Source organism: Cololabis saira, chromosome 19 (genome assembly GCF_033807715.1).
Source record: "Cololabis saira isolate AMF1-May2022 chromosome 19, fColSai1.1, whole genome shotgun sequence".
Classification (NCBI taxonomy): Eukaryota; Metazoa; Chordata; class Actinopteri; order Beloniformes; family Belonidae; genus Cololabis; species Cololabis saira.
In genome coordinates, this window is record NC_084605.1 from 38,393,393 (window position 1) to 38,406,031 (window position 12,639).

Here is a 12,639-nt window from a genome sequence, read left to right on the forward strand (position 1 = left end):
AGAGCTCCCAAGCTGAGAGCTGTTTGAATTCCCATGTTCATGTATGTAAACAGCATTCTCCCAACCACAGATTCCACATGCAGGGTTTAGGAAGGCATCACTTTAAAACACTCTGCATGCAAGGGCCTCATTTGTTAAGTTGGAGCACCGGGATAAAGAGAATAACCACCACAACCAGCTGTAAACACACGCTAAAGACATCTCAGTGGAATCTTTGGTGTTGGTTTTGTTGTCAGACTGGAGAAAGCAAGTCAAGATGCAGTGTAGAGTTTGTCTGCAGGAGTAGCACTAGATAAGTTTAGCTAGAAATCCTAAATACTTCCATTAAAAAGTGCACACAAGATCGAGGCCAAGCGTGGGTCAGGTCAGGACCGAAGGGGAGCGGGATCGACCTTATTGTGACTTTGAGATGACGTGACTCTTGACACTTTAAATAGATAAAACTCTGTGTAACCTTTGCCTGCAGTCGCTTCAAGCTTACAGAGATGTGGTCAGCAAGTCCACGCAGTGTCCTGAGGCCTTAATGAAATGTCTGACATGCCTACTTAAAATATGACCGTTTCAGTAGAAAAGCAGCCTTTTAAAGCTTGTTCTTACAGCTCTGGTCACAATAGCTGCTTTTTGAGTCTGAGACGCTACTCGACTCCACCCTGCTCCTCAGCGGGGTGTGCAGAAATTTGAATTTGTTACAGTTTTATGTCATCCAGTCACAAGAAATAGCAAAAGGTTGATTGATTTGAAGTAAGATGGCTTTAAGAGATGGAGAAACTGGATAATTCTACTCTGATCTAGACATGTAATACATACAGGACTGTTTCAGAAAATTAGAATATTGTGATTTTCTGTAATGCAATTACAAAAACAAAAATGTCATACATTCTGGATTCATTACAAATCAACTGAAATATTGCAAACCTTTTATTATTTTAATATTACCGATCATGGCTTACAGCTTAAGAAAACTCAAATATCCTATCTCAAAAAGTTAGAATATTTTGGGAATCTTAATCTTAAACTTTAAGCCATAATCAGCAATATTAAAATAATAAAAGGCTTGCAATATTTCAGTTGATTTGTAATGAATCCACAATGTATGACATTTTTGTTTTTGTTAATTGCATTACAGAAAATAAAGAACTTTATCACAATATTCTAATTTTCTGAGACAGTCCTGTATAGCGCCATAACTTCCTAAAAAAAGCACTTTCCTCTCCAACTGCAGAGTTTCCAAAACTAGATTGGGAGGAAGAGCCTTCATTTATCAAGCTCCTCTACCCCAAGCAGACACCACCTCTACCTTCAAGATTGGATTGAAATCCTTTTCTTTTTGATAAAACATAGTTAGGGATAACTTCACTGATTACACAACCATATACTATATCTTTTATCTTTATCTTTTGTCCAGAGAAATGTGTTGATACTTGTCTATTGAAGATAGAAAAATCCCAAAGGAATCCCTGATATAACTTGAAATTTACAAACAATAAATAATAATTTACAGAACATTGACGAATGAAAATCACGTGTTGAACTGAGTTAAAATAATCATTTAAAAAAACAAACTGATGAAACTGGACAAATGAATTTCAACGCGTAGTAAAAGCTTGAAAATACTTTCACCACAGTGTCATGTTAAACTAGTGAAAGTGTGCCCGGTAATTAGCACCACAAGTGTCTTCAATCTTTCAGGCAAATGACACAAAACTCAGCTTTTTCTCAGCAAGTCACATCAGCTGTTTTTTCACAGATGCAAAATGAAGCATTCAAAGAACAGGAAAGTGCATCTACTTTGAAACACGGGGGAGGCTCGGTTATTCTGGAGCTGCCGTGATGCATCTGGTAGCAGGTGTCTTGAATCTGTGCAGGATTCAATAACATCTCAAAACTATCCAGGCCTTCTAGAGAGAAATGTGCTGCCCCGAGTCAGAAAGTTTGATCTCAGTTTGTTCCAATGACCAATAAAAATGACCAAAAAAAACCAGCCAAGAATGACGAAGACCAAAACATTGGACTATTCTGAAGAGGCCCTGTACGAACCCTCATCTAAATCCTATTGAACATCTGTGGAAAGAGCTGAAACATGCAGTCTGGAGAAGAACATGTTCAAACCTGAGACATCTGGAGCAGTTTGATCATGAGGAGAGGACCAAAATACCACAGGTTTGTTGGTTTTTATTTAGGATCCCCATTAGCATTAGCAACAGCATTATCTATTCTTCCTGGGGTCCGACATACAGGACTGTCTCAGGAAATTAGAATATTGTGATAAAGTTCTTTATTTTCTGTAATGCAATTACAAAAAAACAAAAATGTCATACATTCTGGATTCATTACAAATCAACTGAAATATTGCAAGCCTTTTATTATTTTAATATTGCTGATCATGGCTTACAGTTTAAGATTAAGATTCCCAGAATATTCACATTTTTTGAGATAGGATATTTGAGTTTTCTTAATCTGTAAGCCATGATCAGCAATATTAAAATAATAAAAGGCTTGCAATATTTCAGTTGATTTGTAATAAATCCAGAATCTATGACATTTTTGCATTACAGAAAATAAAGGACTTTATCACAATATTCTAGTTTTCTGAGACAGTCCTGTACACACAACACACAAATTAACACTTAATACATAACAGACATACATTCTACAAGACAAAAAAAACAATTATAGAGTAGTTAGTCACAAACAACACAGAGGAACTAAATCACCATCATTCTCAGACATAAATACATAGAAATTAAATCAAATAAAACACCTTCATAAACAATACCTGCCTGAAATGAACTTATCTTAGAATTCTTGACCACTTTTCACCTTTATTGTGATCGGGTTTACACTACCTGGAATTCTATTCAAACTTCATTCTGTTCCTTCCAAATGTCAAATCATAATTCATTAACTTTTAAAAGATATTGTTTCAACTGAATCTTAAACCAATCTTTGGTACCTACATGAGAAACATGAACTGGTACAGAGTTCCAGCCAACCAAAGTTCTCTGTATCAAACCTGTTCTCACCCTTGGTATGAACCTCCTTTCTGATGTTATTCTTGTACTGTAACCATGGTGATGTGCAGACGTTACAGAAATTACTTGATTGCAGCGATTGCGTCAGAAGATTGTGCAACAAAATATTAAGTTAACGGGACAATCTTTTTTGTCCTGGGAATTCAATTAGTATATTTTTATGTGATTCTTGGAACTGCATTCCAAATGCTGTGGAGTTATAAGTTATATCAAACCATTCAAAAGTTATGGCAGAAAGTAGGAACTATCAGATATCGACCAATCAGATGAAGGCGCGGGGCTAATTTGCAGCAATTATGTTCAAGGACTCAAAACTGAGTCCGATGACACCACCCACGAGTCTTTATGTCAAACCATTCAAAGGTTATTGCAGAAAATCAGAACTATCACATATCGACCAATCAGAAGAAGGCGCAGGGCTAATTTGCACCAATTAAGGTGAAGGAGTCAAAACCGAGTCTGATGACACCACCCACGACTCTGTATGTCATACCATTTAAAAGTTATAGCAGAAAATAGGATTTATCAAATATCGACCAATCAGAAAAAGGGGCGAGGCTAATTCATGCCAATGAAGGTCAAGTACTCAATACAGAGTCCGATGACACCACCCACGAGTCTTTATATCAAACCATTCAAAAGTTATGGCAGAAAGTAGGAACTATCAAATATGGACCAATCAGATGAAGGGTGGGCGCGCTTTTTGGCGTCTAGCGTCGCCACGGTAACACTTTTGACTGAGAAAAGTAATGCGCTTCGTCGCAGGATGTAGACGCACATTTTGATGTATAACACACCTGGGGGCACGTTACAGTTCGGGGGAAGAAGCGGCTGAAGACATGGCATAAATTGCGCCAAAATTACACGATTAATTCAGGGGACATGGTGAGGTGCAGACGTCTCACTGAGAGTCACAGAAATTACTTGATTGCAGCGATTGCGTCAGAAGATTGTGCAACAAAATATTAAGTTAACGGGACCATCTTTTTTGTCCTGGGAATTCAATTAGTATATTTTTGTGCGATTCTTGGAACTGCATTCCAAATGCTGTGGAGTTATAAGTTATTATTACTTTGGCCAGGTTTGAGTTATTCCAGGGACCAGTGTGGGTTTTTCTTTCTCCAACAGATTTGTCCACACGTGTAGGTCAGCGGTGTCACTGCACATGTCAAATCTGGAGGTACAACTGAGAGTCGTGCTATAACACAGCTTTTGATAAAATAGTCTCTTCAGACACTGAAATGTTTGCTCGCAGCAACAGACGATGTTTTGTTATTACTATGCGAGGAGTCTTATGTGCAGGTAAAGTGGAACAACTATTGGACTATACTGTCCCAATTAACGCAACAAGCAAACTGGAGATAAGCCTCTCTCAATTTGGCGGTTTTATCCGAACCCTCGTGGGAGACGCGGGATGAGTGTGATTAGTTTGTGGAGAAACATCCGTGACAAACTGCTACATGAAAAAAAACAGGGCCTGGGAAGAAAATGACATATACTTTGTGCATTCAGAGACACAGGGACGGTCTACAAAAACTGTGACACAAAGATGAAGAGAGAGGCATTGAGACAAAGAAGAGAAAGATTAGCTTCGCTTAACAACCCACGCTGAACCTGCTGATACGCTTTGATAGTTTTATTGATTGGTTTACTTTATATTGTTAGATTTGCTCGTCAACAAGCGTGAAAGGAGCTGTCTGACAAAGCCTGCTAAAGTCACCAAGTACAATAAAGTTGGTAAAAGTAGACCGATTTACTTAAAAATGTTAAGATATTTGAAGAGATGTTTGATTAAGGGAACCAGGAGGACAAAGAGAGACTTTCTTTGCTCCCACGCCTGCCACGTCCAATAACCCCTATGCCCCTTGATGCATCCATTATCTAATTCAATGAGAAGGAATATCATAGATTTGTGATGGCGTGTTCTGTGCAAAAGTCCAGACTGTCATGTTGATGAATGGAAAAAAACATTGATAAAAGGATATTGCTGGAAATCCAGAAAAAAGAAAAGGAAACAGCCTCGAGCAGAAAAATGGCCTTTGCATACTGGGAATGGATTCTGGCATCTCTGGATTTTGATATTTTTCCTCAGCAAACGGCAGCACTAGTCCTCTAGAGATGGCAGATGATGTTCATGTTGAACCCTCTCAGCTCGGGCCACCTCACAAAGTCCTATAAATATGCACTTTTAAAAACACAAATAACTCCCCTCTTCGCTCATCATTCATGCCGTTTCGAAGCTTCCGGTGTAGCTAATCTAAGGCCTGATTTTAAGGAAATTAAAGTGGAATATTTTCAGTTTCTGCAAGCTTCAAGTCGAGGCTTGAAAGTCTGAAGGCTGCTGCATCACTATGATCGATCTTGTTAAAGCAGCTTGGTCTAAAAACATTATGATAATAGTCTGAGTGGAGACACTGATTTAATTTCTCTCTTTCAATGTCAAGTTATTTTTTCCAATTTATAACTGGATATGAGTTCCAAAGTAAAAGCATACATACTTATGCGTTGAGACAGTTAACAAAGAAAAAGGGAAATTCAAACTGCTGGTAGATTTTATGGTATTTTTTCAAATGCTACTTTATTTCTCCATTTTATTTTTTATTGCAGTCCTTTAACCTAATAAGAGAAAAAAATGTGCAATTCAAGTTACACATGTACAGTATACTTCAATGTTAAGTGACAAATATTCTTGAAATGTACTTTGTTTAATTTAACAGTCAGATGCAGATGTTGATACAGCTATATATATATATATATATATATATATATATATATATATATATATATATATATATATATATATATATATATATATATATATATATATTTATTAGGGGTGTAACGGTACACAAAAATTTCGGTTTGGTACGTACCTCGGTTTGGAGGTCACGGTTCGGTTCATTTTCGGTACAGTAAGAAAACAAAATGCAAAATATAAACGTGCTAGTTGTTTATTACACACACACAAAATAACATTGGCTCTACGTGTGCCGGCGCTAGGACCCCGCGGACGCCTGGTGTGTCGTCGGGCTGTGTTTTCCTTCATGCTTCCCTGCAGCGTCACATGCAAACACAAACACACGGACCTGCAGAAACATTTCTTTATATTATGTTGTCTGTCGCCCGCGATAATTTTTCTTTTTTTGGCCGGCGCGGCGCCATAGTTGGCTGGCTACAAACTCTATACATCCCATAATGTATAATAAAATGCCTGCGCTCTCAGCAGCGGTACTCGCGTCGTTAAGGCTGATTTATGGTGCCGCGTTACACCAACGCAGATCCTACGGCGTAGGGTACGCAGCGAGCGGCCGTACGGTGCACGTCGCTGCGTACCCTACGGCGTAGGCTCTACGTCGATTTAACGCCGAACCATAATTCAGGCTTTACTAGGCAACGAAGCAGGTTGACTCCCGTTGCAGAACAGCGCTGCAGAGGTGCTCATAAACGTAAATGATCATTGTTTTTTTTTTTTTTTTAGGCCTGGCCAGGCCCCGCCAGGCCTAAACAATGGTAGGGGAAACACTGGACTTGTCACAATTATGTGCAGCAAGGAAGTTCCGTCACAAAAAGTCAGGACTTTCCAGCCCTGTCAGCAGGGCTTAATTTGTGCCGGAACCTGCCGGAACAAGATCCGGTACCTATTTGATTGGATCCGGCGCCTCCTCTGTCAATCAACCCGAATTGAACATTTTTTTATTTCACCGTGCCACGCTGTGGCGACATCTTGGCACGTCCAATAGGAGAGAAGAGAGAGAAGGGAGAAGGGAGAAAGTTGTGTCCAATAGGAGAGAAGGGGGCGGAGCCTCTGCGCCAACTCTTTTCCTTGCGCCGCGGAGCACATACACATGAATGGAGTTGTGTCGGTTGCTGTGTGGATTATGTTCTCACTACAAATAAAAAAAAACGGCTGAAGCCCCCCCCAAATTTGATCTCAGCCCCCTCAAAATCAAGAGGACATTTTTCCCTTTCCAACGATACCAATATTGTGTTTGTACAATTTAAAACTGCGTTATTTTGGGGCTGAAGCCGCCGCGCTTCTCTGCCTGCAGTCACTGCACTGTGCAGCTAATGTCCCGCCCACAGCTCCGTCTGATTGGTTACACACAGAGACAGGCACGGGAAACAGCATGCTCTGTGCTCACAAACAGAGGAGCGGAGAATACGTTTTGCCGGGTACAGAAGCTCCGGAGAGCAGATACAGTATGTTTCCAAGGTAAGTTAAGGCAGCAGACTCTCCCGAAATTGTAATAAACATCCCAGTCCTCTACAACTCACAACTACTAGTAACGTTACTGTGAGCCCAATAACGTTATTTAACTTCACTCATCCCAGTGATCAGCCCCAAAATATTCTGATCAGATTACCCCTATTAAATTGTTATTCTAGCTTTTCAAAGTGCACCAGATTGATGCATTTAAATGCATTATGCTCAAAAAATTTCCCGGGGGGGAACGGCCCCACCGAGCCAACAAGAATATAGCTAAATGTCTCGGGAAGCGAACAGACGTCTTTCAAGAATCGGCGACATCCTTCAACGTGCACGTGGGCCGTTTGCTCTATCACGCAGTCTACAAGCAGCTCATCTCCGTCTGCAGCACTGGTTTGGTGACGGTATGGGATGTCTCCACAGGGAAGGTTGTCATGGACAACGACACCACAGAACAAAACACTACGCAAATTAATCACTGTGACAGAAAAGGGGAAGGTTACATGTTGGAACTTCAACACCGGGGTACAGGTTGATGCCCTCCCCGTTCAATTAGAACAGGACGTGACGGGTATCATCCGCAGGAAAAACAGGTTCATTGTTTCGGCCAAGGGTTCAGCAACCATCAAGGACCTGGACTTTAAGGGGAGACATTCAAGACTTTTTGAACATAATTCATTAAGTGATATATTTTCCATGGACATCCACGGATCAACACTGATTGCTGCGTCCAGCAATGGAAACTTTGTTATCTGGGATGCAGACACATCAGAAGTTTTGCATTTTGCACCTAACAGTGTGAAACTTCAAAAACAAGTGGGGAAAGGCTTCCGGCTTAGCTTTACATGGGGTGAGACGTAATTAGCGGAGCTCCTGCAGAGTTAATTTTAATTCAGCATTTATTGGCACTTTTTGTATCACTCCCACGGCTTTGGTTTTAACTAACCTATTTTCAACGCGGTTACTTCGACAACTTACCACGGAAATGCCTCCAAAGTCCATCAAAGCGGGGAATAACCCTCCAGCTAACCCGCGGCCTGCTGCTCATGCCGTCTCCTCGCCCCGCGGTGATTCCCCTCCTCCGGAGAGCACCTGCGCTGCGCAGGTTCCAGCTGCGGAGTTCAGCCGGCTTAAAACCGAACTTCTCTCCGCTCTTCGCAATGATGTTGCGGCTGTATTTAGGTCAGAGCTTCAGCAAGCACTGAACGAGAATTTAACGTCCATTAAGTCCGAGCTGCTTTCCCTTAAAGCTGATCTTTCTGGCAGTATTTCCTCCATGAAGGCGGACGTCGCGGGTCTCGCAGCCACGGTCGCTGGGATCGAGCTCTCGCTCTCAAGCTGCTCAGATGACATCGTTGCTCTCCAGAAAAAAGTTGATCACTTGTCGAAAGAATATGTGAGGCTGGAGGACAGATGCGAGGATTTGGAGTCAAGGTCCCGTCGGCAGAACCTGCGGATTATTGGCGTCCCGGAGGAGGATCCTGACTCTTCATCTGCAGCCGGCGTTTCCAGGCTCCTGGCGGAAGCCTTCTCCCTCGACGCAGAGCCGGTGGTGGACAGAGCCCACCGCACCCTCATGCCGAGACCGAAGACCGGGGAGCGGCCCCGCGCAATAGTGGCACTGTGGCAAGGCTCCATTATTACACCGACTGCGCTGACATCCTGAGAAAGGCGAGAGTGGCAGCGGATAAAAGTCCGGGGTATGAGCATTTCCGTGTTCCCGGATCACACAGGCAAGACAGCGCGGGCTCGCGCTGCCTTTAATGACGTGCGCCGTCAGCTGCGGGAGATTGAAGGAGTCCGGTATGGATTGCTGTATCCCGCCCAGCTGCGTGTAACCCATGATGGCCAGCAGCGTGACTTCACGTCGCCAGATGAAGCCCTGGCATTCATCAGGAAAATAAAAAAAGTGACTACCAGTTAATTTTCTGGGACGATTTATCCAGCTTGCTGTCCATGCGGGACTCTGGCCCGGGGTGAGTGACTGAGTCAATTCAGAAAATGGGACTTTATGTCGTAATTTTTTTTTTTTTTTTTTTTTTTTTTTTTTAATATATATATATATTTTTTTTTTTTTTTAATTTATTTATTAATTTTTTTTTTTTTTCTCTTCTAACTATCAATGGGAACAACACCGTTTAAAATTGAAGGCCTAATCATTTCTCTGGTATGATGCCTTGATTAGAAAATATGCACACACCCCTGTCTTTGCTTAAATTGTGTGCATGTGTGTGCGTGTCTGTGTGGGTGTGCGAGTGCATATATGTATATATCATTGTTCTATAGGCCAAAGATCTCCTTAATTTTAATTAACGTTTGTTGTTACCCTGACAAGACAGCGATCGTCAGAATGGCTCAGATTGTTGGTTTCATATGCCTCATATTTTTTTTTTTTTTTTTTTTAAGGTTTTAACTCTGCAGGAGCTAATTTTGTTTTCGTTTTTGTATCTAGCTTTACAGTCGAAAGCATCTCCTTTCGAGAATGGCTTCCTTTGAAGCCAGCACGGCTGTTTCCATCGTTTGGGGATGGGATCATCTAATGTGCGTTGGGTGGGTGGGCGGGGGTTATGGGATGTTGGCTTTTTGTCTCTGTAGGTATGTTTATACTCCTGAGTTTTGTTTGTTTTGGTTTTCCCTTTTACCTTTTTTCCTTATATCTCCTCTGGTGGTGGGTGAGTCGGTCTTATTTTCTCTCAGAGAATGCCTATGAGCGATCGTAATCTGCGCAAGCCTGATACTGGATCAAACATTACATTCACTAGCTGGAATGTTAAAGGTGTGAATAATCCAATTAAGCGATCAAAGATTTTTTCACATTTGAAACGCTTGGACACTGACATAGCTTTCCTTCAGGAAACTCATTTGCGAAATAAAGATCATTTCAGACTCAAACGAGCTTGGGTGGGTGATATTTTTCATTCAAATTTTGATTCTAGGTCTAGAGGAGTAGCAATTTTGATCAACAAAAGAGTCAATTTCTCCGTCTCCAGGACAATATCTGATAAGAATGGTAGATATCTTATTGTTGCGGGCACTCTATACTGTAACCCTGTATTGTTGGTGAATATATATGCCCCTAATTTTGATGACCCCAATTTTACGGATAGGCTGTTTGGCAACCTCCCTTTCTTAAATACGCATATTACAATACTGGGCGGTGATCTGAATTGTGTTATTAATCCTTCTTTGGACCGTTCGAATCCTTGTACTTTGACTCAATCCTCTATGTCAAAATCTATTACCGATTTTACAGTCAAGAACGGGCTTGTTGATCCGTGGAGGTTCTCACACCCTGGAGATAAGGAATTCTCTTTTTTTTCTCAAGTACATCAGTCATATTCACGTATTGACTATTTTTTTGTTGATGGCTCTCTTCTCCCCAAAGTTACTTCTGTCGTATACCACCCAATTGTTATTTCGGATCACGCCCCTCTAACTTTGAATATAACATGGTCTGAGCGCCCCCGTTTTTCTTCTCCCTGGAGGTTTAATCCATTGCTTTTATCCGACGATGCATTTAATGTTTCTATATCTGCTTCAATAGATGATTTCATTGCATTAAACAAAACAGACTCTACCAGTTTTTCGCTAGTATGGGAATCACTCAAAGCATATTTGCGAGGACAGATTATCTCTTATTCAGCATACGCCAGTAAAATCCGCAGGGCTAAATTACAGGAGCTCACATCTAAAATTCAGGACACAGACAGACTAAACTCAGTTAACCCGAGTCCGAGTTTACTGAAACAACGGCTTGATTTGCAGTCAAAATTCGATCTTATAGCGACAGCCGATTCTGAACGGCTCCTATTACGCGCTCATGCCAACTATTATGAACACGGCGATAAACCAAGCAGGTTATTGGCTCACCAATTAAAAAGGCAAGCAACGTCGAGACTGATTCCCAGCATTAGAGATTCTAATGGCACACTTACCACCGATCCAATCGCCATCAACACAATTTTTAAGTCATACTACTCCTCTCTCTATGAGTCAGAATCTCCACTTGACACAGCAGAAATGACCTCCTTTCTTGATAATATCACTGTCCCTACTATTAATTTGGATGTGGCTAATGGCCTCGATGCTCCTTTCAGCTTGCAAGAAATTGCTGCCGCCATTGAAGCTACGCAAAGCAACAAGGCCCCTGGTCCCGATGGGTTCGGAGCTGAGTTTTTCAAAAAATTCAAAGACAAATTAGCCCCCCTTTTACTTTCAATGTACAATGAGTCCCTTGATCATGGCTCATTGCCTCCCTCTTTAATGCAGGCGTCCATTGCCCTCCTTTTGAAGAAGGACAAGGACCCTGAATCATGCACTTCTTACAGGCCCTTGTCTTTACTGAATGTGGATGTCAAAATTTTAGCCAAAGCACTAGCAATTCGTCTTGATAAGATCCTTCCTAGCATCATATCTGAGGAGCAGAATGGTTTCATCAAGGGACGCCAGCTCTTTTATAATGTTCGTACACTTCTTAATGTGATTCTCTCTAAAGATTCTTCTCCACTCCCTGAAGTTGTTATCGCAATTGATGCTGAAAAAGCGTTTGATCGTGTCGAATTTAACTATCTTTTTGCAACACTTCATAAATTCGGATTTGGACACAGGTTTATATCGTGGATTAGACTTCTTTACACTTCCCCTCAGGCCAGCATTCACACCAATGACAACTACTCCACTTATTTTACATTATCACGTGGCACGAGACAGGGCTGCCCTCTCTCCCCTTTGCTATTCGCTCTATCCGTCGAACCACTTTCAATTGCTCTAAGAACTCTTCCTCTATTTCGCGGAGTCTCTAGGTCCAATGTGGAACTCAAATTGTCACTTTATGCAGACGACCTCCTTTTATATGTATCTGACCCTTTAACCAGCATTGCACCAATATTATCTCTGTTGAAGAATTATGGATCCTTCTCCGGCTATAAGGTCAATCTTAACAAGTGTGAATGCTTCCCCATAAACTCCTCTGCTTTACAACTCAAACAATCTGATATCCCCTTTAAACTCAGCCCGTCGGGCTTTAGATACTTAGGGATTAATGTGACCCGCACTCTGCCCTCTCTTTTCACCGCTAATTTTTCCTCACTGGTAACTCAAGTGAAGGCGGACTTACAGAGGTAGAACTCCCTACCACTGTCGCTGATAGGAAGAATTAACACAGTGAAAATGACTGTATTGCCTAAATTTCTTTTTTTGTTCCAATGCACTCCTTTATTTCTACCAAAATCTTTTTTTAAATCACTTGACCAAATTGTTTCCAACTTTTTATGGGCCGGTAAGACACCCAGAGTGAGGTATTCGCTTCTCCAAAAATTTAAATTTAATGGGGGTCTAGCACTACCAAACTTTATGCTTTACTATTGGTCAGCGCATATTCACAAACTAATTTATTGGCTT

General features: G+C 41.3%; 1 protein-coding gene across 2 annotated transcripts in view; it reads right to left on the reverse strand.

Moving 5' to 3' along the window:
• Positions 1-12,639, reverse strand: part of ttyh2 (tweety family member 2) — a 136,170-nt gene that overhangs the window by 76,754 nt on the left and 46,777 nt on the right. The gene's annotated exons all lie outside the window — the stretch shown is intronic.